This window comes from Rattus norvegicus, chromosome 3, assembly GCF_036323735.1.
Source record: "Rattus norvegicus strain BN/NHsdMcwi chromosome 3, GRCr8, whole genome shotgun sequence".
Taxonomy (NCBI): Eukaryota; Metazoa; Chordata; class Mammalia; order Rodentia; family Muridae; genus Rattus; species Rattus norvegicus.
The window spans coordinates 139,812,584-139,837,160 of record NC_086021.1 but is presented as its reverse complement, the minus strand read 5'-3'; the positions used below and the strand labels follow the sequence as shown (position 1 = coordinate 139,837,160).

Below are 24,577 nucleotides of genomic sequence, written 5' to 3'. Positions count from 1 at the left end.
ACCCCAGATGCAGTTTCAGCATTCAATAGAGTATTGGAGTTTTAAACTTTTTTTTTTCCAGGCAGTTTTATTGTGGAGGCAGGGTTGAGACCCAGTGCTTTAAAGCTCAGACATGTGTCACTTTCAAAGCCCTGGCAGTTAATTGATAACAGGACTGGAGGGAAATACACACATTACTGACTGTAGAGCCTCTGTTTCTCTGCATGGATATGGTGTCTGCTTTGCCATTTCTTAATTTAGTGTGGTCCCTCCACCCCCCATTGCAGACTTTGTTCTGATAAATTAAATGGTTTTGCAAACTGACTTCTCATGGCGGTGTACAGTTGTCTTTATTGGTCTGTGTAGAGAGCAGAGATAGAGCTGTCCCTGGAGGGTGTCATTTCTCAGAAATCTGACTTTCTCCGCCCGCCTCTTTGTAGTCAGAAATGGATTGAAAAAAAAAAAAACCACGCTGGGGATTCGTAGGTGATTTAGGGACGTTATAGAGAACACTGAAGCTGTCGATCAGAATCCCTAGAAGGCTCTCTGGAAGTGAGAAGCCATCCTTCTGCTCCGCAAAAATGAAATGGGAGGCTTGTGGTGAAGTAGCCATTTTTTGAGTATTGAGCCATTGCTTTTTGAGTATTCAAGGTTGCATGCTTTATGTGAAAGTAAAATTTCTGTGTATGTGTATACACATACACAGTTATGTACAGCTGTCAGCGTGGAGGCCAGGTGGGCTTTTAAAACTTCTTTAGACCAGTGTGGTGGCATGATGCGTAAAGATGCCTGTCACCAAGCTGACAGCCTGGCTTCCATGCTCATGGCCCACAGGTTGGAAGGAGACCGACCTTATTGTGACAAGTTAGTTCCCTTACTTCCACATGCATGCCCAGGTGTGGTCTCTCCAATACAGACCTGAAGGGCAGTAAACACAACACCCTGCTGCTGCCTTAGGAACACAGTTGAATCGATAGCTATTTAAAACTTCTTTTAACAACTTGACTGTCTGCAATGCTTCTCTTCCTTCTGTGGAGTCTTTGGCTTCTGAACTCCCCCCACTTCCCAGGCTGTGGTGAATAGGGATAGTGGGGATTAGCCTTTTTGTAAATCTAGGTGCACCTGGTTTTTCTGGTTATTTAAGTCTTTTTATGGGGCACCATTTGCAATTTGATGGGTTTTTATTTGCATGTGAATTCTTGTGTGTCCTATGTCTATGAATGTTCCCTTGTGAGTGTGTGTGTGTGTGTGTGTGTGTGTGTGTGTGTGTGTGTGTGTATGTAATGTCTTTCTCACTCTGTGTGTGTGTGTGTGTGTGTGTGTGTATGTGTGTTGTCTTTCTCACTTGCTCTCCACTTTATTTACAGGGACAGGGTCTCTTGCCAGAACCTGGAGCATCAGGAAGTCTGGTATCAGCCTGCCATTGGGATCCTGTGGTGGGGGTTGCACACGGGCCACATGCCTGCCAGACTTTCCTGACTGATGCCAGGTCCTGCGCAAGAGCAGGAAGTGCTCCACAGAGTCATGCCTACCAGTTTCTGATGCACTTTTAATGACTTTGTTTTGAATTTACATTTCGTCAGGCTTATTTATTTCCAAGTTTTCTTAGTCTGTTTTTCCTGTTGCTTTATAATTGTTCTTTTTTTATCAAGGATATTAGTATTTTTAATAAAATACTCTACCTTCTACATCTTCGTAATCTTATGCATTTGAGAAATAAATTTTATTGAAGATCATTCTTCCTGGGTATTTTAGTTTTCCAATTTGAAATGTCTTTCTTTTCTTTTTACTTCTTTCCTCCCTTTTCCTCATGCCTAGACAAGGTTTCTTTGTGTAGCCCTGGCTGTCTTAGAACTCTGTAGATCAGGCTATCCTGGAACTCAGAGATCTGCTTGCCTGTGTCTCCCAGTGCTGATTAAAGCCACCACTGCTTGGTAGAAATGTTGTTTTTAAGTAGTAAAGTTTAGCATGGTTTGGTAGCACTGGAAGGCAAAGAGGCAGGGCTCCATGGTGAGAACCTGTTTCAAACAAAGGAATAATTCTGCCCCTCAAAAACACATTCTTGTTTGCTTTGTTTTTACTTTTTATTAAAGGATGAAGAAAATCAATCTGTCAGACTATGATTTTAAATATATCTTAGATTTCAAATTAATTGTCTACTAAGATGTACAGAAAAACTAGCTGCCACCTTAATTTAGAAATTTAAAGATTTATTTATGTGTATGAGTGCTTTGCCTGCATGTATTTGTGTGTGCTCCACAGGCATGTCTGGTGCCTGGGGAGGTCAGAAGAGGGCATGATGGTCCTAGGAAATGCAGTATGGTTGTGAGCTATCTTGGGGGTAGGTACTAGGAACCAAACCTGGGTCATGACTCTAGCACCCCCAGATTTTTCAGTGCTATTTTTGCAGTGAAAGTAAGGTAGACTAGAGGCTGTCCTGTTACTCACAAAGAGCACGGGAGGGATGCTAGGTGTGATTTGCAGACTTTCTGTTCAGGTTCTAAGTTTGGGTACTTGGGTGTTATAAAACAACTCTGCCCTAAGACTTAGGGCCATGTAATGTCTGTCTGGGGTTGGCGTTGGAGTGCTCTTTTTGATCCTTTTTGCTCCTGTAGAATGATGAAATAAAATTCAAAACTGTCTTCATGCTTAGATGAAAGCCCCAGGGAACTCTAATGCTGGTTTTTGGGCTTTATTTGAACTGAGTCCCTTTTGCATTTGGGTTCTGGAATCATGACTTTAATAGGAATTAGGGCTTACTGGTCCTTCTGTCTCTGAGGTCTTGTTTGTGGCTTTCAGGTATCCAGCAGGATACTGTGTCCTGTAGAGGGCCCAGGAATGCACCTTGGCACTTCTCACAACTGAGAAGGAGACAGACAGGTCTGTTTCTGTTTCCGGAGCAGCTGGTGAGCTGCTGCCAGCAGGCTGAGTCCAACCCCGCTGTGTCCTCCCCTGCCCCGCAGAGGGGGTGGGGCTGCGGCATTTCTAAGTGTTCCGTGATTGGTTGCCCCCTTCCTTGCCGAGGTCTGGGCAGAACCCATTTCCAGCTCTGGTTTTGGAGTGACCTGAGTCACTGTAATGTGCTTATCACCTAATTGTGATCAGGCCAAGTGATTTTGGGAAAGGCTTTAGGAAATTTTGGTTCGTGCATGTACAATGGCCTTTTCAGTGTGATTGACTGGTCATATGAAGAGGAAGCAGGATCGTTGTGGTTTTTTAGTTTTTTGTAAGGTGTGTTTGACATTAAGTAAATGCCATTGGACTTTTCAACGTTGCCATTTTTCCAAAATATAATTATATTTTTATTACGTCGATCTTCATAATTAGGATGGGGAAGCTCTAATATTTTCTATCTCCATTTTTCTAGAGATGAGAACATATGTTTGTAATATGAAATTAAACATGCTGTCCTGGCTAGTTTTATGTCAACTTGACAGAAACTAGAGTCATCTGTAAGGCATTTTCAGTAACAGTGATGGAGGAGACCCAACCCATGCTAGGTGGTGCTATTCCTGGACTGGTGGTCCTGAGTTCTATAGGAGAGTGGACGGAGGAAAGCCATGGAAGTCATGGAAGCAGGCCAGTAAGCATCATCCTTCCCAGGCCTCGGCCTCAGCTCCTGCCTCAGGTTCCAGCCCTGTTTGAGTTCACGCTCTGAGCATGCAAGTGTAAGCCAAGTAAACCCTCTCAGTGTGCTTTTGGTCATGGGGTTTCATCACAGCAATAGTAACCCTAATAGACACATGCCAAGTGAAGAAAAATATCTTCAGAATGTTTTCAAAGATATTTACAGTTAAGTCGTTGGGTACAGTTATACTTAATAAGTTGATTTGCATATTTATTTATAAAATGTAGCCTAGATATACAGAAAGCACATGTACACACATCTTTTAAAAATATAATATGCATTAAAAGTATTTTCTACGCACTAAGAATTTATGTCAGTGAGGGGAGGACCTGGAGGGATGATAGCTCAGTGGTTAAGGTGGGACGCTCTCAGGGAAGCCAGGCTTACATCTCAGCACCCACATGGCAGCTCTAAGAGCTATGATGCCATCTTCCCATCCACAGGCATCAGGCAGCATGTGTGCAAACATGCAGGCCCTCATACACTAAAATTAAAGCAGGAAATTAAACAATTCCCTCATACAATTAAAGCAGGAAATAAAGATGAAGCTGGTAGATTTCAGGCTGGGGGTGTGGTGGGGCTGCTAAGGCCCTGCCCCAGTTGAAGAGCTCTTGACAGTTGATGGCGGGATAGTCGTGGTTGGGGGTGTGAAGTTGGGAGGGAGAGTGTTGGTGAGTTCATGGAGGAGTTGGGAGGTAGATGGTGTGTGTGGTGTGTGTGGATAAGATCAAAATACATTATATGCAGGTTTCAAAGAGGAAATTAAAAAAAGATTCTTATCACCTGACATCCTTGACGTCCTTGAGAGACTCCTAGTTTATTTGTGTGTGTGTGTGTGTGTGTGTGTGTGTGTGTGTGTGTGTGTGTGTGTGTGAAGATTAATGTACTTTAACTTTGTGTGTAAGAATGAGTTTGATCCCCTGGAACTGTTATACGCTTGTAAGGTGCCATGGACTGCTCTTTCACCTCTCACCCATACCTAGGCTTTTAATTAATTAATTAAAAGTTTTGGAGGGCAGGGACTTATGTCATTTAGGTGGACCTCAAACTTATGACTTTTCTGCCGTAGTGTCAACAGCTGGAGCATGTGTAGGGATGCGTTTCTACACTCGGCTCCTAATGGACAGATAGATGATGTGAACGCGAGTGGGCTCTGTTGGTTAATTCCCTTTTACTAACAGATGGATTGACTGATCCCCACGTCAGCAGATGGATACCATATTGGCTCTGTGGTATTCATGGTAAAAATAACTGTTGTCATAACTTAGACAATCCTTAAATGTTGGTCATTGTTCTACTATTAAAGTGAGTACAATTATACCCATTTAGTTATCTTTCTAAAATAATCTTGTCAGGTATGTATTTTTAGGAGGTTTATATTTAATTGTGGGCATGCGTGCGTGCGTGTGCGTGTTTGCCCCAGAGTACAGTGCCAGAGGCACTGGATACCCCTGGCACTGGAGTCACAGGCAGTTAGTTCATCTGACGTATGTGCTGGAAATCAAACTCAGGTCCAGAAAAAGCAGTTCATGCTCTTGACCCCCAGCCATCTCTCCGGCCCATTGATACATGTTTTTTTAATTTAAACTATTTATATGCTGTACATGGAGGCACATCCCTTTAATCCCAGCAGTTGGGAGGCAGAGGCAAGAGGATCTCTAAGTTGTAGGCCAGCCTGTACTACATTAGTGAGTTGTGATATTAAGGGTGTGAACTATCACAACTGGCTGTTGTTTTTTAAAGATAGCTATTTAAGATTTGTTTTTGGCCAGAAATATTGAGCTGAAAATGACGACTACTCTTCTGATTGATTCAGAGTGGAGGGACTTTCTAAGCATGAAGGTTGTAGGAGGATTGAGAAAAGATACTAGATTTGACTTCAGAAACACTTTTGAATGACCTTGAGGTATTAGAAAGAGCATCACAGCAAAGGCTTACTGCTGCCTTTACACCATGAGGCACCCAGACAGGAGTGAGAAAGACTCTAGCACTTACGGAAAAGATGGGGGAAGCACCCACAGAACCTTATGAACTAGAGATGTTGGGCTGGAGAGATGACTCAGTGGTTAAGAGCACTGACTGCTCTTCCAGAGGTCCTGAGTTCAAATCCCAGCAACCACATGGTAGCTCACAACCATCTGTAATGAGATCTGATGCCCTCTTCTGGTGTGTCTGAAGACAGCTACAGTGTACTTATATATAATGCATAAATAAATCTTAAAAGAAAAAAAAGAATTAGATATGTGGACCAAAGGAGTCAAGACAGTCCCAATGCTCTCAAAGCTTGCTTTTAGACAAAGAAAGGGCCAGTGAGTCACTTAACTGGGTGACTCTCTCATGTTTGGGGGCAGCTCTTTGCTTTGTCATTTTCTCCATTCACTTAGTTACTTGTTCAGGCTTCAGAGCAAGCAAACAACAAGAAGAACAAGAATTTTCTTAGTTTATTTACATCTCCACTTGTAGGTGTTTTTCTTAGCCCTGAGAAGTAGGAAGACTTAGGAGCCGCTGTGCTGACTTTGTGCTGCTTTCAGGGGCACAGCCTTAATCTGCACTAAGTGCCTTTCGGTCCTTGTTATTAGATCATGACGTGGATTCTCTCAGCTGATCACTGTTTCATCTGTTGGACTGACACCGCAGCCTGGCGTCTGAGAGGGCTGACGTGGGATGAGGTCCTCCTGACATCTACTCTTCCTGCTGCTGAGCAGTAAATGTCTCTCAGGGAGACGATGATGAGAGTCAGTAATTGGTGTTAAGTCTCCTGAAATAGCATGCTGATAAGTGTATTATTTGCTCTACACTTTTTGGTGATTTTACGTATTTTCTTTGTGAAATTAAAGATTGGCAACTGCAGAGGTTGAATATCCCTTGTCTAGAATGCCTAGGACCTTACACATTTTTTTTTAAAGTTGAGCTTGTATAATGAGATTTTAGGGATAAGACCCAACTCTAAACGTGAATTTTTTTTTATGTTTTTATACTTCTAATAGATACAGCTTGACGATAACTTTATACAGTTATACTTTAAAATAGTTGTATGTATTAAGTGAGGTCTTGTGGTATGGAATTGTGTGTCCTTTTGTTACTGGATTTGGGAGTTTTGGTTAGAGATGTTAATCTTGTGGCTCCTTTATAACTGTGGTACGTGTGAAGCAACAGGGAAGGAGTTGGTGACACCCCCTCCTGCTCTGCACTTTGGTGTGAGGCCTGTGGCCTGCGGATGGGGTGGCGTGGGAGGTGGGAGGGGACTCTAAGGTGAAGGAAGCTCACTCACTGTCCAAGCCTGGTTTGTCCCTCAGGCCCTTGTTCAGCGGACAGGAAGCTAATCTGTCCAAACGCACATCTTTCTGATCAGCATTAAAACATGCCCCCCAAATAAGTCTTTCAGGTGTCTGGGACTTTAATTTGCACTTTATGTAATTTTGGGGCTAAAACGAGATGTTAATTGTGTATTTTGAAATTTGCCTTGGGGGAACCCTTATTTTTAAACTGATACGTTTAGCTCTTTTCTTTTTGTGAGATAAGATCTCACAAAGTCTGGCTGACCTTGAACTTGTAATGCTCCAGCCTTCATCCCCCAAGTACGGGGCTTACAGCTGTATATCAAAAGAAGCATAGGGGCTGGGGATTTAGCTCAGTGGTAGAGCGCTTGCCTAGGAAGCGCAAGGCCCTGGGCCCCAGCTCCGAAAAAAAGAACCAAAAAAAAAAAAAAAAAAAAAAAAGAAGCATAGACATATGGGAGAATCATTCAGAATTTTCAGAATTGTGTTAATTAGGAAGGTCTCACAGTCTTATGTTCCTCTTCCCTCTTCAAAGTAGCCTGAGGTGTGCTCTCATCAGAGAGAGAGAGAGAGAGACAGAGAATTTACTATTTCTCAATAAAGGTAGGATCATACTATAGATATCGTGTAACCTGCAATTTTTAAAGAACTATATCTTTATTTTTAGGTGTAAGTAATCCATTTTAGAGAACTACTTTTTCATGTACTCATGGGCTTTTTAGTTTTACTTTAAAAATTATTTTACTTTTTATTTATGTGTATGTGTCTGTGTAAATTATGCAGTGTGTGATGGTGATTGTGGAGGTCCGAAGGCAGTAACTTATAAGCCACTGGCATCTACCTCACAGGGGTTCTGGCAGCAAGCACTTAGCCACGGCTCCACTGAGGCTCTACGCCCGGTGCCCTCATTATGCCTCTTGTGGTTTGAGTATGCTTGGCCCAGGGAGAGGCACGATTTGGAGGTGTAGCCTTGTTGAAGTAGGTGTGCTCTTGTTGGAGGAAGTGTGTCACTGTGGGGGTGGCTTTGAGATACCTTCCTCCAAGCTGCTTATAAATCAGTCTTCTAGCAGCCTTCAGATGAAGATGTAGAGCTCTCAGCTCCTCCTGCACCATACCTGCCTAGATGCTGCCTTGATGATAATGGACTGAACCTCTGAACCTGTAAGCCAGTCCCAACTAAATAGTTTTCTAATAAGAGTTATCTTGGTCATGGTGTCTGTTCACAGCAGTAAAACTCTAAGACACCTCTTGACTCATTTTCAGTGGTCATTGCTACAGTGTGCCTCTTTTCTGGTAGTTATGAAGATTTTATTTTGGTGAGTTACATTTTTCTGGCCTTGCATTTCTTTATTCATATTCTAATCACTTAATTTTCCTTTCACCCATCCATCCCTCCATCTATCCGTCCATCCGTCCATCCATCCATCCAAATTTCCAAATAAACGAAACAAAACAAAACAAAAACCCAGGTTCATGATGGCTTATTGAAGGTCAGACTGGAATTTCTTTGCTTATTTACCTCTAGCCCACTGGTGAATGCTGGTAAGAGTGGAAACTAATCAGCCTGAGAGTTTCCCGTCAGTCTGCCCAGACTGTTGGCTGCCTCAAGCTTCTTTCTACACTCTGACGGGCCAGGCTCATGGCTGGGGCTGTGCTGGCTGTATATACCCAGGATAGCCAGCCACTGAGTCTGGCTCTGGGCTGTAACTGAGATAGATAGCCAGCCACTGAGTCTGGCCTTGGGTTTTGGGTTGTAAATGGTACATACTACTTTTCTGTTGCTGTGGTAGAATACCATGGCCAAAGCAACTTATAGGAGGAAGAAGGGAGAGTCCATAGTCATGGCAGAGGTGTGGCAGCAGGTGGTCAGAGCAAGAAGCTGAGAAGCCATACGTCCAGCTATACACAGAAAGCAGAGAGCAGACTGGAGAGGGCTGGGGCGGTAAATTCTCTAAGCCTGTCCCCAGCGGAACCTCCTAAAAGTTCATAACCTCCCTCTACAGTGCTGCCAGCTGAAGAACAAGTGTTGAAGTACATGAACTTTTGGGTGACAGTCCTCATTGAAACCACCTGCTCTATTTAATGATTCTAGAGAAAACTTGGAGAGCTGCCCATCCTTTTAGCTTTAGACTTTAGAAGCAGGGAGCGATCACCCCAGTGTGTTACTAAATTCTGATTGTGGTAGTATTTGAGCAACATGGAACACTAGTAAATTAAACGCAGGGGCTTTGCTTCTGAATGGACACGCCCTCCTACTTCCTCTCTGTGTCCCAAGGCCTGGCAGGAAGGAAAGAAGCCATTTACTCTAGGATGTAGACCAGTGGGTCCATGAGTTGTGAACAGGCACACAGACTTCAGAGTACTGAGTCCTATGTGAACGGTGTACTTTCTTACGTACAGATACTTGAGATGACATTTAGTGTATAAACTGCCATAGTAACTAACAACCACAACAAATAAAGAAGAACAGTTGTGATATACTCTAATAAGCTCACCAACACTGCTTTAGGAAAGATTTAGTGTGCTTGTATTTCCAATCAAAGCCCTATGCTTTAAGTACATGATGTTTAAATTCATGAAAAAAAATCCAACTGAGAGCAAAATTGATTTTGCAGGTAAACTTCTAAAGTAATAGCTTTGAAAATATTTTGTGCCCCGTGTGGTGGTGGCAGGCAGGGGCAGAGGCATTTTTGAATTTGAGGCCACCCTGGTCTACAGAGTGAGTTCCAGGACAGCCAGGGATAGACAGAGAAATCCTGTCCCAAAAAAATCAAAAGAAAAAAAGAAAGTATTTTGTGCAACAAAAGGAGAGTTTTGTTTTGTTGGTAGGGAGGTTTGAGGATGCTAGGTAAATATTCTAACCACTGAGCTACATCCCTATCTATCTATCTATCTATCTATCTATCTATCTATCTATCTATCTATCTATCTATATCTATCTATCACAAGGAATTACATTAAGTTACCAAGACTAGGCTACTAACTTTGAACTTCCTTATCCCAGGCTGACCTCAGACTCACTCTGTAGCCTAGGCAGACCTTGAACTTGTGAGCTTCCTGCCTCAGTCTTCCAGGTGGTTGTCATAGACCTGAACCTGTACAGGAACTGAAAGTGTGCTGTGTGACCAAGCTTGGTTTGGGCTGGAGCCTTGAAGATGTTCCGTAACAGAAGAAGCCACGGAATGAGTTTTAGGATTGGGCATGGGTGGGTGAGAAGTTGACTCCATTCCTGCAGAGCACCTCCTGCTAGGTTTAAGATGGCTTTAGATTTGAATTCACCACTTGCTTTTCTCCAGCTAGAATCTGAGTCTGCTTTCTAGGACTTGCTGTTTGTTCAGCTTTGATCTTGAGTTCAGCTGCCAGTAACATTGTGCAGACTGGTCCACACAGTGCTACGCGTGTTTCTAAAACAGGGCTCTGCTGAGAGCCCTTATCCCGGAGCCGACTGCACTGACCTACCTGCTGTACATTTAGAACAAGCCTGGGAGTGATGGATGAATTGTTAGGTGGCTTCGAATCAGAAGATGATGGGCTCCTCTGGGCCAAATTCAGTGTCCACAGGAACACCCAAGACCAAGTTCTCAGCACAAAGGAGGTTTAGTTACCCCAGGACAATAAAGGGCAAGGAATACAGACCAAAGCAGGGGACACGGGAGAAGGAAAGGGAACAGGGAGAATGAGAAGGGATATTGCCCAGGAGAGGGTAGGGGAGACTACGAAGGACTGCCTTTGGATAGAGAGTGGGCAGATGTGGACCATAGGCAAATGGTAGATTATAAAGGGAAAAGGGGAACCCATGTTAGGATGTGTTGTCTTGTTTGACTGGCGTGTTAAGTATGCTAGTCAAAAGGGCCTTTTGGTTGCTGGATTTCAGTACTTGGATAGCTGGGCCTTGGTGGTCAGCCTCAGGAGGAGGAAGTAGACAAACAAGGGAACAGACCTTGGTGGCCAGCTTTAGGAATGTTATCTAACAGTTTAGAAGGAGGGAATGGGGAGGGGAAGGCCGTCAGAGCCATGTGTGCCAAGCTGGGGCCTGCTGAGCCCCAGTAAGCAGATCAGAAACATAAACGTGTACAGTCTTGACACTCAGATTCATTACAAGGCACGAGGTAAATATTTGTTTTGCTTTTGGCTTTCCTTAGTAGCAGAGCTCTGTTGAGTGTGCTGCTGTTGGCTGTCCTGGGGTCACCATGGCAGTAGCCCGTTCTCTCACTCCTTTCTAGCACTCTGCAGTTTACTCACTGGCATTAAAGCCTTATATATCACTAAGAAACATTACTCCTTCTTCCTTTTTTACTGTTCTTACCCCAAAGCTCGATGGGCAATATTATGTTTTTGATTTTTGTTTGTTTCAGTACAAGGGATTAAACCCATGGCCTTTTACATGCCTTACTACCAAGCTATGTCCACAGCAGACCCCCCTCCCCCACTTTTTTTTTACTTAAAAAAAAAATGAGGCAGCGTTTTTCTCACCAAGCTATTTAGGCTGACCTTAGTTTCTGTAGCCCAGGTAGTCCTGTCTACCTCGTTCTCCCAGGTATCTGGGCTCACAGACCTCACCACCAGTCTTAGTTTTGATGTCATAGATGATTCTGCAACAGCATCTCTTCTGGAGGACAATGACCTAGGGGTAAGGTTGTTACACATAGTACATACTGGCAAGTCTTCCTATAGAAAAGTCACAAGGCCTTTTACAAATGCAAATACTTTTAATCCCAGGCACAAGTAGGTGGATTCCATGTTGTTTGAGGCTAACTTGCGCATAGTGACTTCCAGGCTAGTCAGAGTTACATGGTAAGACACTGTCTTAAAACACAAAAATTAAAATACCCAATCAATAAATACAAAGTAAGTGCTTTTCTTTTTTTATATTTATTAACTCCATATATGTACAAGTTGTCTCTCATTCACATGTGGGTCCCCAGGATCAAACTCATGTAGTTAGGCTCAGGGACACCACCTCTTCCCACTAAGCCATCCCTCCAGCCCAATCATTTATTTAAAAAACTGTACTGTATTTCATTTATAGTAAAAGACATCTGTCTGTGCTTACTATTAAAATAAACCTAGGGCTGGAGAGATGGCTCAGCAGTTAGGAGCACTGACTGCTCTTCCAGAGTTACAGCTGATCCCCAGCACCCGCATGGCGGCTTACAGCGGACTCTAACTCCAGTTCCAGGAGATCCAGCATTCTCCTTTGTCCTCCACAGGCACAAGGCATGTACATGGTGCCCAAAATCAGACAAAACAGTCATTTATATAATAAAATAATAAAAATCGATAAAACAGGGTTAGCACATTACAAAAATTAGGACAATATATTCTTGAACCTACCGCTATGGACATTTTCGTGTGATTCTTTTTCTGTCCTTTTGCTTCCTCTGCGTAACGGTTCCTTCACTTAAGCCATTGTCATTAAAATGCACATTATGTTCCTACAACTAACATGCATTGATGCTGAAGGCCAAAGGAGGGTCGTCTGAGGGCAGTAGTTACCACCTGCCCTCAGGGTCTCACGCATCTCCTCCTGCCTCCAGGAGTTTTCTGACCTGGTTGTCTTTAATGGGTGTTTGTCTTTCACCCCTGGGATTTGCTGCATCAAATACATTTCCCTTTTCTTTTTAAGATTTATTTATTTTTATGTTGCATATATGAATGTTTTGCCTATGTATATAACAGTGTCCCATGTGTATATCTTGGTTCAGTGGAGGCCAGAAGAGAAACTGGAGTCACAGATTATGTGCTACTGTGTGGGAGCTGGGAACTGAACTTGCTTCTGGACGAGCCACAGGTGCTCTTAAGCACTGTGCTTTTTTTTGGACTCCTTCCTTCCTTCCTTCCTTCCTTCCTTCCTTCCTTCCTTCCTTCCTTCCTTCCTCTTCGCTTGCTTGGTTACTCACTTGCTGAGATGAGGTCTCACTGTAGCTCTGGGGGGCCTGGCGCTCACAGAGATCCAGTTGCTCTGCCTCCTGAATAGAGAGAGCCCTGGGCTTTATTATCACCACTCCTTAGTTATTTCTGTTCTTAGTTTTGTTTTTTCTTCCTTGCCTAATGTTTCTGTCTAAATACTTCCCAATTGTCAAGAGTGTTTCATATTTGCTCTTAATATCCATGGCTTTTATAGATTGAATTTAGAATAGGGATGGAAAGATAGCTCAGCAGTTTAGACTTAAAAATGCCCTTGCAAATTTTCCGGGTTCAATTCCTGATATCCATATGATGGCTCACAGCTGCAGTTCAAGGGGATTTAATCAATCCCTCTTCTGACCTTTGCTGGTTCTGGCATGCGTGTGGTATACAGAAAAGCATATACATACATATATTAAATATTTTTAAAAATATAAAATATTGGAAAGAAAAAAGTTGCATGTGTGTTGAAAATATGCAGGTCTGGTTTCTTGTAGTCACTCCCTAAACAATAAAGCACTAAAGCTATTCCCATGGCCTTCTCATTGTTTTAGGGATTCTGAGATAGAGGTGAGTGTTCATGACTGTGCATGTTACATGCCAATACAGCCTTATTCATACAAGGACTTATCTCTGACATGTGTTTTGGTTTGGAGGGCTTTCTAGAAGCAGTACACATCTGTCTTAGGGTTTCATTGCTATGAAGAAATGCCTTGACCAAGGCAACTTTTATAAAGGAAAACATTTAATTGGGACTAGCTTACAGTTACAGAGGTTCAGTCCATTATCATCATGGCAGGAAGCATGGCAGCATGCAAGCGGACATGATGCTGAAGGAGGGGGGAGTTTTACATCTTGATCTGAAGGCTGCCAAGAGGGGACCATCTTCTGCAGGTGAGCCAGGAGGAGGGTCTCTTCCACACTGGGCAGAGTTTGAGCACAGAGACCTCAAATCATACAATGACACACTTCCCCCAACAAGGCTACACCTATTCCAATAATGCCATGCCTCCTAGTAGAGCCACTTCCCATGGGCCAAGTATATTCAAACCACCCCAACATCAAGGGGCAACCTTACCTAGATTCATTAGTTGCTGCTGCTGCTGCTGCTGTTGTTGTTGCTGCTGCTGTTGTTGTTCTACTTCTTCTTCCTCTTCCTCCTCCTCCTTCCTCTTCCTTTCTTCTCCCTTCTCCTTCTTTCTTCCTCCTTCTGAGACAGGGTCTTACTACATTAGTCTGAAACTCACTATGTAGACTAGACTGGCTATGAACTCATAGAGATCTGCTTGCCTCTACCTCCCAAGTGCTGTGATTAAAGGCATATGCTACCATACCTGGCCTTGTAGCCTCTTGATCTTCCTTCTTGAGATGATTGTACCATAAACTCTGAAACTTAGGGTTCCCAAAGCTGTGCTCCATTTACATCCTTGAGATGGCTCTGTGAAGGATTGTTTTCCGTCACTTTGCTGTGTGTGCTATGGCTAGACTGGTATTTTCCATGCTTGGAGACTACATACCTCTCCCTACCCATTAGATTTTCATGAGCACTTCCTTCTTGATTCTGGTCAACATATAAGACTGACTCCAAGTCCCACTGGACTCTTACTCATATAGAGTGAGTGAGTGTGTGTTTCTCCCATTCACTCCAGACTGTCCAGTTATATGGGTCTATTCCCACCTTAGTGCATAGACCACAGTCACAGTCAGAAAGCTGTGTGACTCATCTCATTCCATTTGCTTTAAGACCTGAGATGCCAACCTTGTCCTAAACTAAGAACAGACTTATTATCTTCATGATTGAGACCAAGCATATGACAGCACAGTACTTGGCTTCATAGCTCAGAATACCTGCAGTGTTTGGGGCCAGGAGCATGATTAAGGAGCATTCTAGAAACAGCTAGGACTACACAGATGCAGAGGGATGTGTGTATCTGCCCCATTAACAGTTTTCAGCAGTGAGGAGGAGGAGTTCTTGTTCTCTTGGTGTCTGTTCCCAAGAGACCTTACTATGTTTGGAGTTTTGTTTTGAGTTTGCAGTCTGTGTGCTGTTGACGTCACCTTCTTACTTTCTGACTCTCAAACATGTTATATAAAAACTGTTTATGGTGTGATTCTTAGCAACAAGACAATTAAATATTTACCAAAGAAATTGAGTAGTTTCAGGAACCCGTGTAAACTCATGGTGACTTGCATAAGAAGGAGAGAAAAAAAGATGGCTGGTTGTGTAATGGTGGTCATGAAGGAGATTACAGGTAGGTTAGGATTCATGCCTTTTCAACTAGAGAGAAATGGTTTTTAAATCAGCAAGTTGATGCTGGATCATATACACTGCATATCAGATATTTACATTGCAATTCATAACAGTAAACAGTAAAATTACAGTTATGAAATGGCAACAAAATAATGTTATAGTTGGGGTCACCACCACAGAGGAACTGTGTTAAAGGATTGCAGCATAGAAAAGTTGAGGACCACTGAGGCTTTGGTGGTATTTGAACTAATGTGGGGCTGTGCCTATGTATGCACGTGTGTATGTGAAGATCAGCTTAGAAGATAATATGCTGTGGTGGTGTGAATGAGACTGGCCCCCATAGGCTCATATGTTTTGAATGCTTGGTCTCCACTGGCAGCAATTCGGAAGGAGTGGGAGGCATATCACACAGGTGAGTTTGAGATTTCAAAAGACTGTGTCATTCCCAGCTCTGCCTGTCTCCCACTTGCCACTTAAAATGTAAGCACTAGGCGGTGGCTGCTGCTGTTGCTGCTGCTGCTGCTCTGCTCTGCTCTGCTCTGCCATCTTGGACTCCCTCTGGAACCCTTGTAAGCCCAGCTAAATGCTTCCCTCATGAGTTCCCTTGGCCATGATGTCCTGTCGAGGCAGAAGAAAAGTAATTGAGACATTTTGTTATAACTTATTTTTATTTTATGGTACATATAGTCTGTCTGTGTGTCTGTCTGTTTTGCTTAAATGTATGTATGTGTTACACATGCATGCCTGGTGCCTGCAAAGGTCAGAAGAGGGCATCCGATCCCCTGGCACTGGAATTATGGGTGGTTATGAACTGTGGTTATGGGTGGTTATGAACATGTGGGTAGTGGGAATTCAGACCCTCTACAAGAACAGCAAATGCTCTTAATTGCTTTTACACTAGTCATCTCTCTGGCTACCTCTCTCCCTTCCTCCTTCCCTGCCTCCTTCCCTCCCTCCCTCCTTCTTTTTTCCTTCCTTCCTCCTTTCTTTCATCTTGTTTTTTTTTTTTTTTTTTTAAAGACAGAATTTCTTTATGTAGCCTTGGCTATTCTGGAACAAGCTCTGTAGACCAGGTTGACCTTGAATTCACAGAGATCCACCTGCCTCTGCCTCCCAGAGTACCACACATCCCTACTCTTTCTTTAAAAACATTTCACTTTAATTATGTGTGTGTGGTAGGGGAGGGTATGTGTGCATGAGTCAGGGAGTGTGGAGCTCAGAGGCAATGGATCCCTTTAGAGTAAGAAGTGCTTTAGAAGATCAGAACATACTCTTACCCGCTGAGCCATCTCTGCAGACCCAGAGGCTTAGTTTTTAGCAAGTAGTGTGGTCATGATCACATGCTTGTGTGCTCTGAAATAGCATTGTCTTCTTTAATTTTCTAGTATGTACTTTCTCAATAAATTATGCAATTATAATATAAGTCACATACTTTTCTGGTAGTTATGTTAAATAAAAATAAAAAGTAAAATTAATTGTAGTCATTAATCTATGCTGAGAAGTCTACCATTAGATAATATATTTCTAGCTTCTAAGCTTTGAGTTAAGGGTTTGTGTCATGTGAGGCACTCTTTCAGGAGTTGGGGAGTAATTCGTTCACACGTGCATAGTTCCTAGTGCCTGGAACGTGCTCCCAGCCTCCGCAGCTAACGAGGCCACCGCCCCACCTTTCTCCTCCCTAGGGTTTAAATTGTCTGTGTGTTTTGCCTGCATGTGTAAGGGTGCAGTGTAGTGCCTGGTGCTCATGATGGTCAGAGTAGGAGTGCATTAGGACGGTTGTAGCTACCCTGTGGGTTCTGGGAACTGACGCTGGGATGTCTGCAGGAGCAGCAGATGCTCTTAACCTCTGGGCCTTCTCTCTAACCTCCTTCCTTATTTGAAATGATGTAATATATGTATGTACTACATGTTTCCACAGTCTGGACAGGTCTTTATTTTTAGGCATTAGTGTTTTCCCACTTGTCTTTAGAATTTTAGTGAACATTCTTAGTGAAAAATTTAAGTGTATTCTATTTTAAACTAGGATACATTCTTCAAAATGTATTGTTAGTGCTTTTGATTGGTGATTTTGGATGACTTGAGACATTGCACCAGTCAGTACTCTCACTAGCAGTGTTGTACATAGACTTTTCAGCTAGAGCTTTTACAATTAGGTTGTAATTTTATTACTTGTTGGTTGAATTATAGATGTTATACCTACTTTTAGACATTTTATATTTTTTAAGAATGCTCATGTATAACTGTAGTCCCGTCAGCAGTGTATTGAGAATCCTCAGCACAGAAAGAGAAGTGGGGGAAGTCTAGAGGCCAAATAAGCCTTCAGTTAGGCTGATGAGTCTTGACGACTCCAAGAAAGGAAAGGGACAGCTAATGTAAAAGACAGATGAGGGCTGGCTCGCTAGCTCATCAGTGCAGCAGGGCTCAGCTGCTGTTCTCCCACTTGGGAATGCCCTGGAGAATTCTAGGTCATTTCTCTCTCTCTCTCTCTCTCTCTCTCTCTCTCTCTCTCTCTCTCCTCTCTCTCTCTCTCTCTCTCTCTCACACACACACACACACACACACACACACACTACATGTGTGTGTAGGGGTGCACACATGTGTGGCTGTATGTACTTGTGTACTTAGGCTTTTAAGGCATTCTGGGAAGACCCTTTACTACCAACTTAGACTTCAGCTCTTTCCTGCCTTTTTACTTTGAGGTGAAGTCTCAACTAAGTTGCTAACCTGCCTTCAACTCGCAGCTCGCAGTATTCTTCAGGGAGCCTGACCCTCCAGCTCTCTTGCAGCTAGCTCTGTCCTGTGACTTCTTACGGATCCTGAGCTTGCAGAGTCTCCGGTCCTTGGCCACTCTTACTCTGAAATTCCTCTTGCATGCTTGTTCTTAACTGGTCTCTGGCTCTCGTTTTCCTGTGGGCTGCAAGGTGGTCACCTATCTGTCATCTGACCAGAAACCTACATTTTTACTCACAAGCTTCTTCAGTGGGCTAGTCCTGTTATTCATGTATTACTTTTACTGATGTGCATATGGCTTATGTGCAGGTGCCCGTGGAGGGGTCAGATCCTCCTGGAGCTGGAGTTAGTTACCTGGCGATATAAGTAGGTGTGAGACACATGATGTGGGTGCTGGGAGCCAAACTCTGCAAAGAGCAGCAAGTGCTCTGAATGGCCAAGCAATCTCTCCAGCCCCAATTTACTTACTTTTGTGAATTTTTTTAATTCAACTGGCGATAAACTGGGTAATAAGGTGACACCTTTACAAGTGTTAATTAAATCTCATTTTTGTTATTTAAAAATATTTTAAATTAAAAAGTTATTAAATTTCCTTTCCTCTTATGTAACATTCCATTAGTCTGCTACCTCAACCCTGACCTTCTTGTTCTAGGTCATTAAGTCATCAGGTACACCCTCCCCCAACTTCCTGCCCCACCGCCTGATGTGGGCTGACTGTAGATCTCTGTATACATCCCAGTACACTTACATCTGTTACCCCCTCTTCCCTTACAGTTTTGGACACAATTTAGTTTGCTGTATCCTGCTTGATTACTAGAATTGAGGTAGGTGCCTACAGGAGGAGGGCAGTGCTCAGGACAAGCAGGTAGTTTCCCCTTACTGTTTGAGTTCTCCAGTGCTCACGGGCATACATCAGTCATGCCTTGAGATTATAGCAGTGGGCAGTGTTAAGTGATGCCAAGGGAGGCAGTGTAATAAGTCTGAGCCGAGGTGAACAGTGGCTCATTCTTCTCCCATAGATCTGGTCTTTAGTGGGAACCTTCTACTTGCCCCGCAGAAGGAAATCCTTCGCCTTCTCCCCACCACACTCCCAGGTTTGGGTTACTTTGTTGGTTCTCCACCCAGGTTTTGTGTCTACATTTATTTTAAATGTCTAGTTTGCTCGTCTTTGAAATACAATGATTATAGTTTATTTGAATATTAAATGTTTATTGGGTTGGGGGATGGCTCAAGTAATACTTGTCTGGTATGCTTGAATCCCTGGCACTTAGGGAGCAGGGGGACCATGATATTTCTCCCTTCTTTTGTGTTCCATGCTGGGATTAAACCTGAGGCCTGCAGATGGCTTTGTGTAAAATGTCTTGCATGTGTGTGTGTGAGGAGTAGTTTGGGGTTTAATATGTCCAAATAATGAAACAGAAACTTTTTTTTCACAGTCTACCCCCATGCCCTTCTCTTTTTTATTTATTTATTTATTTTTTCTTTTTTTTCGGAGCTGGGGACCGAACCCAGGGTGCCCTTTTTTTTTTTTTGAGCTGGGGACCGAACCCAGGGCTTTGCGCTTCCTAGGTAAGCGCTCTACCACTGAGCTAAATCCCCAGCCCCCCTTCTTTTTTTTAAACACACTATTAGCTAGATGGTCCCTGCAGTCAGCAGGAAGAAGCCGGGGCTTTTCTCCCCCAGCCATCCCATTGGCCAGAACTGGCTGTGTCTAGCTTCATGATATGCTGGAAAATGTTGGCTGGGCTTCAAAGCCCAGGTACTAATTGAATTATTAATTGTATAAGAGAGTTCACCTGTTAGTAAAACAAAAGTTGCTATATGAGTCAGCGTCAAAAGTAAATTGAATATAAATAAATGTATTTTAATACTGTTCTGTATGTTGAAAATGTCCAAAACAAATTTTCTTTAACTTTTTATCCCAATGCTTGGGTTCTCCAGGCCCTACATTGCTAGGCTAGCATTCTACTACTAACTGAACTGTGTGGCTCCAGATCTAGAAAGTTTTGTGTGTGTGTGTTTTTTTTTAAACCTTTACCAGTGCCAGTTAATCATTACAACACTAGAGGGCGCTGTTAGTTAATGGTCTCTCCTTGTAGAACTCATAGCCATCAGCTCCCCTCTAGTCAATAGAGTCACATAGGTTTTGTTCATCTGGTAATTCTAAATTTCTCATGTTCTCAGGTTAACAAGAGCAGAGGCCAGAAATGTCAGTATGTAACATTTGTTTGCAAAGTCACAATCAAGCCACATAGACTCTATTATTTTTTTAATTTACATTTTTAATTGACTTACAGAATAACCCTTTCCCATGGCAGTCTCCTTCACACTTATTTTTGCTTGAGACAGTACAGCCCAGGTGCCCCTCTGTGTTATCCCCCAGCCTCCAGCCTGGTCTGTACCATTCAGCCCCAGTGATCCCTGTCAGTGTTCAAGTCACAGCTGGTCTCTTACCTTTCCGTTTTTCTCATGGGCCCCCTTTAGTTTCCTGGTCTGAATACACACACACCAACAAACTTACTCATGTTTAAAAGTAGAAGCAGTGTGCACACGAGAGATAGCCTTATTTGCCTTACCTCACTTGATATGTTTTCTAGCTTAATTCTTAGTAAAAAACAAAGACATTATTACATTAATAAAAGGAGATATTTTCAAGTGTGTACTTATCATTTTTAAAAATGCATGTGTGTTTGTGTGCATACATGTATGTCCATGCACACGTGGAGGCCAGAGGCTGACCTTGGGTGCCATCCCCAGCAGTGCTATTTCCTTGGAGATCAGTCTCACTGGCCTGTAGCTCAGCAGTCAGGCCAGACCAGCTAGCTGAGCAGCAAGTCCTAGGATCTTCCTCATTCCCTCTCCTGTGCTGGCCACAGCCATGTACTGCAGCGCCTGTCTCCTTACCTCTGAAAGGGACTCTGAGGATCTAGCTTGGGCTTCAGCCTCACAGTTAGCTCTTGATTAGCAAAGCCATTTTTCTAGTCTATCACATGCTGGTCCCCGCCCCCTCTCTTTCCAGGGTTTCCCTGCAGCCTTGGCTGCCCTGGAGCTAGCTTTGTAGATTCATCTGCCCTTTCCAGAGTGCTGCATTTAAAGCCATATGCCACCATGCCCAGCTAGTCATTTCTGATGACTTAAATCTGCATTTGTCCAAATTCAGTCTTTTAGTTGCTTTGCCTTATTTTTTGTTTTGAATTTACCCATACATGGTTGCTAAGAACAGAGCCACTTATGTGCCTCTTACTACATAGAGACATAGTAGAATTTTAAATACAGGCAAACGTGAGCAGCAAGGAGTCCCACTGTAGAGACAGGAACGCCTCTGGATGCCCAGCTTTTCCCTTGACACAGTTTGTGTCTCGCTGGTGGGAAATCCTGGGAGGGAAGTTTGTGTTAGTCTGTGGGAATATTGTGGTTCATTTACTCTCTCAGCTTCTCTGCAGTATCATTTGTGTATATGTGTGTGTGTGTGTGTGTGTGTGTGTGTGTGTGTGTGTGTGTGTTAATTTGTGTCTTTAAATAGTTTTTTTTTTTTATAATTAAATGTGATGAGGAGGATTATGCATTTAAGTTCAGGTGCCAATAGAGATCAAAAGAGAGGGCATCAGATACACTGAAACTGGACGTGGAGATGGCTGTGAACCAGCTCACTTAGGTGCTGGCAACTGAAACAGGTTCTGTGCAAGAGTACCGTGTGCTCTTTAGTCGCTGAGCCGTCTCTCCAGCCTCTTTGTTTGTTAAATATGTATTTATTTCAATCCTGTTTCGGCATCTGTGTGACTATATGGCATGTGAATGCAGTTTCTGTGGAGGCCAGAAGAGAAAGTCGGATGCCCCTGGAGATGGACTTAAAGTGGTATCGAGCTCTCATGGTGCTGGGAGCCAAGGTTGGGTCCTTTGTAAGCAACAAGCATTCTTTGTGGTGGTTTAAGTAACAATGGCCCCCTTAGGCTTATGTATGTGAATACTTGGTTATTAGGGAATGGCACTATTGACATGGATTAAGAGGTGTAGCCTCATTGGAGTAGGTTTGGCCTTGTTGGGGGAAACGTTTCACTCGGGGTGGGCTTGGGATTTCAAATACTCAAGCCAGGCCCAGTGTCTCTCTCTTCCTGATGTGTAGGGATTTGGATGTAAAATTCTCAACTAATTGTCTAGCACCATTTCTGTTTGCATACTGCTGTGCTTCTCACCGTGATGATAGCGGACTGAGCCTCTGAAACTGTAAGCTCGCTGCAATTAAATGCTTTCTTTATAAGAGTTGCTATTGGTATGGCCATGGTGTCTCTTCACAGCAACAGAGCTTCTCAGGTGAGCAGCTCTGCTGGCGAGCCTCTCCTGCCTCTCACGTGAGCTTAGTGTTCCCTCTGGTCTGGGAAATCTACTGTAAGAGAGATGGGGACAGATGCTTGAATGTCCCAGAAGTGGAGGTGCTCCCTGCCCCTTGCCCTTTGTTGGAATCAAGACTAGGAGGGGCAGTCTGGCTGGCTGCCTGTGCAGCCTTTCCTCCTCTGGGACTGTAGTTAGGCCCTGTCTACCAGACCCCAGGGACTTGAGTTGTGTGGTTTGTTGTGAGAGCTCATTTGTGTTGACTTTGGTTATTTTTTAATGACGGGCTCCTGCCTTGACATCACTGCAGTTCTTTGAGTTTTGCAATCTGATGTCTTTGGGCTCCTGATTGGGGGTAGGGGGGCTGCCAGTGAGTAAAAGTAATCTCCCTTTTCACTGAGCTGGCAGCAGCATGGGCAGACTTGCTCATCTGAACTGTTTGAAAAGATAGGTTTTAATTTCCCTTCTTTGTTTGGGTTTGAGAACTACAATCGCAGCAGCTGCTGGGATCCTATAATAGAACACCCAGATTGCTCTGAAGAAGCCTGCAAGACTGAGCTCAAGACCGGATAGAGGCCTGCAATAACTGCATGTGACCAGGCGGTGGCTGTTGTGTAACACAAATAGCATTTGATGAGGTGTGGTTAGTTATACAATTTTGGCCAGCTCGTGTGGGATATAAGAGCTGAAATTACTTCAGCACCTGAAAGCAGCTCCTGCTGCACCTCAGGACACCCGGACTGCCCAGGTGTGGTGGGCTGCACTCTGACTCCAGGACGATTTTGTGGGTAGACTGAGATTCCACTGAAGGTATGAGCATTGCTTAGTATAAGAGCTCTGCTTTGGGGAGTGAGTTCTGAGGCTTATCGGACTGTGTGTCTGAATATGTCTGTCTGTTTCTTATGTGCATTTGTGACCATGTATGTATTTATGTGACCATATGCCCCATCTGTGTGTTTGTGTGTATGTGTATGTGTATGTGTGTGTGTGTGTGTGTGAGAGAGAGAGAGAGAGAGAGAGAGAGAGAGAGAGAGAGAGAGAACGCTGCATATACAAGTGTTTCTATGAGAGAGACAGAGACAGAATGTAGGTGGATGAATAGTTTATAGTTCAAGCTCATCCAGATGTGTCACTAGAAAATACCCAGACTTTCTCAGACTATTTAAAAATTGGCAACTAGGGCTGGAGACATGGTTCAGTGGTTAAAAAGCACTGACCTCTCTTCCAGAGGTCCTGAGTTCAAACATGGTGGCTCATAACCATCTATAATAAGATCTGATGCTCTCTTCTGGTGTGTCTGAAGACAACTACAATGTAATTATATATAATAAAATAAATAAATCTTTTAAAAAAAATTGGCAACTAAACACTTGCACTTGCAACTGTCAGAGGGCAGTGCCCTAGTCATGCACACGAGAGTGAGTGCAGACGCGACAGCCATCTGTAGCAATGAAGCATTTGCTTCCTTCCTAGTCTTAAGTCCTGTTGGTTCTAACAGGGCTCTGTGTGTTCCTGTCTGTTTTCATTTCCACAGCCTTAGAACTTTGGCGAAAAGCAAGTATATAAACAAAAATAAATGCAAATAACACATTTTATAAAGAGATCTTCTTTATAATGGAGTACATTAATTTTTTAAAATCCTTATAATTATAGGTTTTTAGAACATTTGGTTTGAGAGTTCAAAGAAAATTATGATTACTGTGGTGTCTGACTAAGTGATTCCAGTTTCTGTGTTACTTGGATATTACTATTATCATCCCCACCATCATCACCACCATCATCACCATCACCGTCATCATAAGATTTTGCAGTGTTACCATGGCTGGCCTTGAGTTTTCAGTCTTGAAAGCTTGCTTGGGCTTAGAATTGTGTGCCATTGGGAAAAATACTTTAAAAGGGATTCCTGTAGGGGTTGGGGATTTGGCTCAGTGGTAGAGCGCTTGCCTAGGAAGCACAAGGTCCTGGGTTCGGTCCCCAGCCCCGGAAAAAAAAAAAAAAAAAAGAAAAAAAAAAAAGGGATTCCTGTAGTGGGGGGTGGGTGCGAAGGGCAAGATGGTCACAAGCTCATTTATAGAAGACTAGATAAAGCCTTGCTTTATCTGTCATTTTTATAGTTGGTTTTAACCTGGAAAAGGATTATAATTCCCACCAAAGTAATTGCAGTGCACTTTAGGCAAAAATACCTCATCTAGGGAAAATCTGCAGGTGAAATGAGTCCGGATGGGTAGGCAGAAAAAGGATATGAGACAGAGATTTGCAGATGGAGGGGAATTGAGCAGGCAAAAATCAGCAAAAGTGGGCGAGGACATGAATAAGTAAGTGGAGAGGGGCTCTCTGGGATTATGAGAAGGAGATTTGACTTTGACGGTGAGACACAAAGAAAAGGTGGGAGCATTCCACTGAGGATTGGCTCAGAGAGAACTCTGGAAAGAGATGGACAGTATCGGAAATGCTTCTCCAACAGGTATGGCTCCT

The 24,577-nt window shown here is 43.3% G+C and overlaps 1 protein-coding gene across 7 annotated transcripts in view; it reads left to right on the top strand.

Moving 5' to 3' along the window:
• The window catches only part of Slc23a2 (solute carrier family 23 member 2), a 157,722-nt gene that overhangs the window by 76,144 nt on the left and 57,001 nt on the right, over positions 1 to 24,577 (top strand). Inside the window, exon 1 of one of the 7 annotated variants that reach the window (XM_006235067.5) lies at positions 19,296 to 22,912. The exons of the other annotated variants lie outside the window; for them this stretch is intronic. The gene's annotated coding sequence lies outside the window, so the exon portion shown is untranslated. Of the gene's footprint in view, positions 1 to 19,295; positions 22,913 to 24,577 lie in introns of those variants that run through there. 7 annotated transcript variants of the gene reach the window in all.